The following is a 7886-nucleotide window of genomic DNA, read 5'->3' as shown; positions in this document are numbered from 1 at the left end:
CTAGCCCATCTAAGTTCTAGTGCTAGTCCTGCATGCGAGTCCAAGTCCTTCTTCCCCCAGTCCTAGTGTTAGACTGAAGTCACGTAGGCAAGCGACCCCCACACACCCAGGTCAGCAGGATCTGGTAGCTAGGTGTGAAGCAGGAGGAAGAAGGGTGGAGCCCTCTCTGTTGAGGTACTCTTATGCTAATTCTCTGGTTCTTGCTGGAGGCAGACAGAGGAGAATCTCGACCTAACTCTTTCAGCTAATGTCTTAGAGTGAGAGAAACCTTTCAATTACTCTCTAGTGCTTAAAACATTAAACTAGGATAGTTGGAAACATTGGTGAAGGTCAGAAAGCAATGTCTGAATTTTCTCTTGCTAGCTGTAAGAAAATGATATCTTGGTGAGTTCCTAGCACACTAGTACGAGGACATATCTGGGCCACCTCTGAGTTTGGGGTGCCAGGCGACAATTCGGAGGCAGGAGACTGACTTTCCTTGAAGTTTACGCCTCAGATACTGCCTTCACGCAAAGTGTGCGTGGCAAAAATACTTGAGAAGCAGAGGAAGACAGACCTCTGTGATATCCAGGTCAGTCGGTGCTACATAGTGAGACTCTTGTCTCCTAAACAAAAATCCACAAAAGATATCTCTAGGCTTCTCCCCTACACTCAGGCTTTCTAACCCATCACTCATTTAACATCTCCACTTGGCTAAAACTTGTCTCAGATTTAGCATGTTTGATACTGTAATTTCTTTTAATTTTATTTATTTATTTAATCAGCAGGAGTGCAGTCAGATGACAAGTCAAGGGGGGAGCTCTCTCCTCCCACCCTCTGGGTCCCTGTGGTTTAACTCAGCTCATCAGGCTTAGCAGTCTTTGCCCACTGAGCCATGTCACCTGTCTCAAACACTACATTTTCAGTCTGTCTCTATATTCTTTCGAGCCATAAATCATGAAGTCATTAAGTTCGGCAGTACCCTAGCTCTGGTTTGACCTCCATTCTTGCTTTCACATTCCGAACATATGTAAGATCAGCCCATTCTACCTATCTCCACTTTTAGTTAGATTGGGCATTCCTTAGTCAACTTGGCTCTTGCGTAAGATGGGCTTGGGGGTAGATCAAGTAGGAAGTGAATCCTGCTTTCAGCTACTCTCTTATCTCCAGGACATTATCTATCACATCGGTCTGTTCTGAAATGTTCTGATGTTCAGAACAACCTACTCCTGAAACCTCTTAGGCCCAGAAATTCCTTAACATCCACAGATTCCCTGTGGCAAGGAAATGATTTTACTTTATCAGCTATTCCAAAAGTCAATAGACTTGATCAGAGTGCTAAGAAAAGAGCTGCTGAGCTGGGTGTTGTAGCTCAGGGGCTAGGCGTATATTCAGCAGTCTAGCACAAGACTCTGGGTTCACTCTCCAGCACACACACACACATCAACAACAACAATAATAAGTTTAAAAACCTGTTAATATTCTGAGGTAAAGCTTTAATTTCCTCCCATCTAGATTAGTGATTTTCAATTGGAGACAGTTTTGTCCTCTCTACAAGGGACACTTGGCAATGTCAGGGAGTAGTTTGGGCTGTCACAATCAGAGGTAAGGTACATCAGCATCAGGTGGCAGAAGCCAAGGATATGGCTAAGCATCTTAACATAGGACAATGAAGAATTATCCAGCCACACACACAAGTGCTACTGACACTGGGGACAAGATCTAGACTCTTCACCTGGTCATAGATAAAAGGCCAGTAATCGATTGATCTAAACTATTCTATGAGACTTTTAAAACCACCAGCTGTTCATCATTCCTAAGCTGCAGTCATTCCAGTAGCATGGAGAGACTGGAGGACTTCTCTTTCTTCACTGCACATCGGCACATCGGATCCTCAGAGCTTTTCCTTGCCTCTCTGAAGGGCTCACCCGTCTTCCTTCCCAACTCCACCCTTTTGTGCCCTTACCCCACAAGCACATGACTCTCCTCTCATCCAAATCTCACTCAGGCTTTGAAGCCCACACATGCTGCACACCTATCCGATGACTCAGTCTTACCCATAAGCCCCAAAGTTAGCTGATGCCTCTAGCTTGCCCCTCACTAAACTCCTGTCATATCTCAGACTTAATCAGTCTTTGCATTGACAGTCAAGTGTGAACCCTGTGTGGCTGTCTTTTTTGTTTGTTTGTTTGTTTGCTTGCTTGCTTGCTTTTTGTTTTGGTTTTTCGAGACAGCCCTGGCTGTCCTGGAACTCACTCTGTAGACCAGGCTGGTCTTGAACTCAGAAATCCGCCTGCCTCTACCTCCCAAGTACTGGGATTAAAGGCGTATGCCCCCACTGCCTGGCTGTGTGGCTGTCTTAAGAGTCAAATGGGATAATGAGCAGAAAGCACATTGTATAGTCCTGGTGTGCTGTTAAATGTTCAGAAAATGATAGTACCCTAGTATCTACAGAAGCGTACACTCGGGAGCTAACAAGCTGCTGGAATGTAGTTATATGTTGGAGAGAGCAAGGCGTTCTGATTAGCCTGCTATTTGGAACTAGCAGGAAAGAAAAACTTCCATCAGAAATCCTACACCAATTAATACGCCTTCACGCTCCACTGAATCCAGGAGCAGTGGGTGTCACATTTTCCCAAAGCGGTGCCCAAGCCAACCTTTCTGCGTTTAGCAAGTTAATGAACAGCTTGTGAGTAACTCTTGGCCCACTCCAGCCCAATTTAGAAGGCTGCCAAGGGGATAAGATATCAATACGGCACACCCTCTGCTCTGCTGGGGACCCAGCTCTGTAGTGTCCCTCTCTTCCCCCACCCAAGTTCTTCTGTGTTCAGTCACAGGAGAGTCTGAGGTCCTTAAAAAGGAGAAGTCACACCAGTGGGACGGGGCTTCACACAGGCCTGGCCTTTCCCAGAAGCAGAAGAGAGCCTTGTCTGAGATCCTGTGAGAGAAGCGAGTGGGGGCATCACATTCCAAGCAGCTCCAGGTTTGGCTGGGATCCAGGTGCTGAGTGCCAAACAAGAAGGAACACATTCCAGGGAGTCAGGGAGCTCTGCTCACTTGAAGGGGCCCAGTAAGCAGGGCCCCCGCTGGGCACCAGGTGCTGCTCATCTGGAGATCAGTCATGCAAGGGGAAGAACTCCAGTTTCTCTGGTTATGGATTCAGAGGCTTAAATGCCTCCCCTTCTCACACACCGTTGGTGGACAAAGCATATGTAACAGTCACAAGTCAAACCACCCTAAGTAAAGTAGAAGGAGGGTGCTGTTGACATCTTGGTTCACACCCAACTGGAGCCAGATTTCTTTCATTCTGTGCCCAAAGAGAAGATGCTATTAACAAGAGGGGATGGGAGCAGGGAGCCTGGGTTCTATGTCCTTAGAAACTCAGCTCCCTGCCCTTGGCGTCCCACCCACTGTTGTTCAGACACACCTGCTCTTCACATCAACCAGTCCGCCTTCTTGGCAGCCAAACCTTTAGAAGATCTAGAGGATCTTTGAAAGTGCTTGCCCGCCTTTCTCCAGGCCGGGAGCAGGCAGGCAGGAGGAGATGAGCGGGCAGAGGGTTGAGCTATTTCTATTGGGAGGAGACGGCCCCACGGTCTGCCTGAAGAGTCTGTTCTTCTATTACAAACTAGAAGCCTGGGCCAGATTTCACCCAGTGAGGAGATAAACTGGGAGGGACTTTTGCTGAGAGTGACGTCCTCTTGCTGCATTTTGCTGCCACCTAGTGGCATATTTATGTTCTCTCTCCCTCTTGGATGTTGAAGTGGTGGTCTTCAGGCAAACGTCCTGGAAGAAATTCCTCTTAATCATTATCTTCTTACTTCTGTGGCAGAACAGCCGTGGGGAGCTCATCTACTTGGCTACGTGGCAGGTAGAGACATGGTAATCAGTTGCGAGGACCGTGCTGGCTGTGTGGGCACCTGAATTCATAGTCTCATGATATCTTGGCTAGACTGAGACGCACCCCTCACTCCTGAGAGCTCTTTCCACTAGAATCTCTCTCCCTCTGGGACCCATGTTCCCTCTACACAAGCACTGGCACAGATATTCATCGCGTGATTTCTGCCAGTAAGACTACTTCATTTCAACAGAAACTGAGAACAGTCTGTGACACGGCTGTTTCCAGGGCTGAGAGGTGGGAGTGGCGTGTGAAAAGGGCTCTTGGGCTTTCGTTCTTCAGAGGTCTGCAGCTTCTGAAGGTCAGCCATATTTTCCAGTTACATCCAAATGTCTATTTCTTCTAGTCGCAGAAAGAACTTGGCTTTAGCAACCACTAGACAGCCTACCACCCCAGACTTTCAACCCTTTTGAGTACATATCTGTGGTGATTTGAGAAGATATGGCCCCATAAATTCATGTGTTTGAATGCTTGACCCTAGGGAGTGTGGCCTTACTGGAGGAAGTGTTGTCACTATGGGGGATGGGCTTTGAAGTCTTCTATGCTCAAATCACGTCCAGTGTGGAACACAGTCTCCTTCTGCTGCCTGAGTATCAAGGTATAGGGCTCTCAGCTCTCTATCACCATGTCCGCCTGCACACTGCCATGCTTCCTGCCACGACGATAACGGACTAAACCTCTGATACTGTAAGTTTTCCTTTATGAGGGTTGCTTGGTGGTCATGGTGTCTCTTTATAGCAATATAACTTACTAAGACAGTATCCCAAAATGAAATTGCTACGTTATCTATTTTTAAATTTTTAATTTAGGTAAAAATCATTCATCTTGTCATGGCAGCTATGGCCTTCCTTCCCTTGGTGCCAGGAAGGAGTGCAGGGCCTTGAGCAAGCCACGCCTGTGTTCTCCATCCCAGCCATAGCCACACGACCTCCTTCCAGTCAGTGCACCACCGCCCAATCAACACTGTGTTTGACAGCACTTCCTAACCATTGTGACAGCCTCTCCATGTTTTTGTTTGTTCGGTTGGTTGGTTGGTATGATTTTTCAAGACAGGGTTTCTCTAAGTAACCCTGGCTGTCCCAGAACTCACTCTGTAGACCAGGCTGGCCTGGAACTCAAATCTGCCTGCCTCTGCCTTCCAAGTGCTGGAATTAAAGGCGTGTGCCACCACTGCCCGACATCTCCATGGTTTTTAACTTGGGCAGAAATGTTGACCATTTTTTTTATTGGTTATTGACTATTTTCTAAAAATCCTTTGCCTATTTTACAATTAGGTTATTTGTTGGTTTGTTGTTGGTGGTGGTAGTTTTATTGTTGTTTTTGTGGTGGTGGTGTGAAATGGAAATTTTTGGTTTCTTAGAGACTCAGTTGTGTTTTGTGATTTTTTTCTGGAAACTGTTATATGAGAGGATGCTTTGCTGAGGCAGACACATGAGAGGACATGTGATCTTTGGGAGGAGTATAAGTAGAAGCCCACAGACAGCGAAGGATGCCCATTGGTTCACCTCACAACACTTTGCTGGTCTTCACTTTGCTGATCTTTACTTGCTGTGACTTTGTAGAGAGAAAAGCGCCAAGGAACTTCTTGTGTTATTCCAGCTGCTTCTTGTCACTTCCGCAGACTCTTGCCAATTTAGCAGAGCCTCACAATTTTTTCTGGATCAAGCCACTGCTATTGATTTATGTTTGGAATCATCCCCAAAGAACTACTTCTAAACAGGTCTACATTCCCCGTCTTACCCTTTCTTCTCCCCTACTTTTGGTCAGGGGATTAGAAGGGAGGTTGAAACATTAAGAACCCTTATTAAAGTAGGTTTTGAAAAATCTAAGCCTAAACAGTAATTTGGGGGGGGGTGTTGTTTGTCTGAGACAGGGTTTCTCGGTATAGTCCTGGCTGTCCTAGAACTTACCCTGCACACTAGGCTGTCCTGGAACTTACTCTAACTAGCCTCTTTAAATTTAGTTTTATTATTGTATTATTATTGTTGTGTATGGTGTGTGCATAGGTACATGAATGCCATGATGTGTGTGGACCTCAGAGGGCAATGTTGTAAAGTCAGTTCCCTGTGCTCAAACTCAAGTAGTCAGACATGTGTGACAAATGATTTGCCCACTGAGCTATATGCCCAGCCCCCCAGCCTCATTTTTAAAACTATTTTATTTACTTATTATTATTGTGTGTGTATTTTATACAAAGGGTTGGGGCAAGTGCATATGTGTAAAGCTCAGAGCACAATTTTGTAGAGTCGGCTCTCTTCTTCCAGCTTTACCTGGGACTCAGAGTTCCAACACAAATGGTTAAGGGCCTGTGCAGCAAACACACTTACCTCCTGAGCCATCTCACCAGCCCCACCACACTTGGCTGGTATTCCAGAGTCATGTAGATGATTTCCCTGTTTCCTAAACATAAATGTTCTTTCCCAACGTCTGCAGTCATTGAACCCTCTCACAGAAATGGCTCTTGTTCCAGCTAAGTGCCATGTCAGAGGACTTTCTTGATTATCCTGTCTGAAGCCAGTTTCTTCCTTATCTTACATCACAGTTTTTCCTTTATGGAACTCAACCATGAGCAACATTACCCAGATGTGCACATATTTATTAGAACTCAACTTTATGTGGAATTCCATCTTTATGTGAACTTTAAGTTAAACCTGTACGAAACAGACATTATCTGACATGGTCACCGCTGTAGCTCCAGTGCATAGCTTGCTGGCACACAGTGTGGATTCAATAGCATTTTGTTTACATTTGGTGGGTGGGGCAGAGCTTCAACAGCCATGATTATTTTTTTCTCTCAGTCTTTTTATACCTTCTTAGACAACAATTCTTTATAACATTACCTCACAGATAAAATATTGCACAAAAGGAAGTTATGGAAGGATGTTGACACTAAGTTCAAAGCAGTGTTTCATTCCATAAGCCCATTATAAGTTCAAAGCAACAGTTTCACATGGCCTGCTTTATCATGATGCACACCTATAGCCAAGTTTACTTTTTTAAAATTAAAACTTTGTTTATTTATTTATTTATTTTGCAAATTCATGTACATACTTCCTGGGGGTCTGAACTCAGGTCCTTATGTTTACATGGTAAGTTCTTTACTGAGTTATCTCCTACCAAAATAAATAAAAAAGTGATTTTACATGCATTGGTGTTTGGCCTACATATGCGGTTGGTCTTCTTGAAGACTTGGGTTCAATTCCCTAACTACTGTCTAACAACTGCCTGTCACTCTAGTTCCAGGGGACCCAATGCCCTCTTCTGGCCTCTGTGGTTCATGGATAGATATTCAGGTAAACATAAAAAATAAATAAAATCTCAAAAAAAATTAAGATAAAATGGGGACTGGAAAGATGGCTCAATGAAGTGCTTGCCACACAAGCATGATGGCCTGAGTTCAATCTACCAAACAAAAAAGCCAGGTATGGTGGAGTGTGCTTATAACTATAGCCCCAGTAGGAAACAGGGTCCACTGGGGCTGACTAGGCCAATGTGGCCTACCCTCATCTCACTACAGCCCATTGAGAAACCCAAGCTGGCACACCCAACCTTTGCTCCATCTATGAACTACTGGAGCACATGAAGGGGTCAGTCCAGCAGGATCTGAGCAGCAACAGGATATCTAAGAGGAGTCCTAGTGAGAATCCAGTACTATTAGTGTAGCAGAAGCCAGAGGCCTCAAACTAGACCAATGACTCACTGCAATGAATATTCGCAAGTAAAGTTGCATGGATAAAAGGGGGTACTGTGGGACACACTGCAGTTTCCATGGAGATTTTTTTTTTTTTTTTTTTTTTTGGAGACAGGGTTTGTCTGTATAGTCCTGGCTGTCCTGGAACTCACTCTGGAGAGATTTTTTTTTTTAATTCATTAATTTTTCTTTTCTTTGGGGTGGAGGTTGTAATTGTAGAGGGCAGATATGGAGGGGAAATAAGTGGGATTGGGGTGCATGATGTGAAATTCACAAAGAATCACTAAGAAAGAGAAAGAGATTGAGAGAGAAAGAAAA

Source organism: Mastomys coucha, unplaced genomic scaffold, assembly GCF_008632895.1.
Source record: "Mastomys coucha isolate ucsf_1 unplaced genomic scaffold, UCSF_Mcou_1 pScaffold23, whole genome shotgun sequence".
NCBI lineage: Eukaryota > Metazoa > Chordata > Mammalia > Rodentia > Muridae > Mastomys > Mastomys coucha.
Note: the sequence above shows the minus strand (reverse complement) of the source record.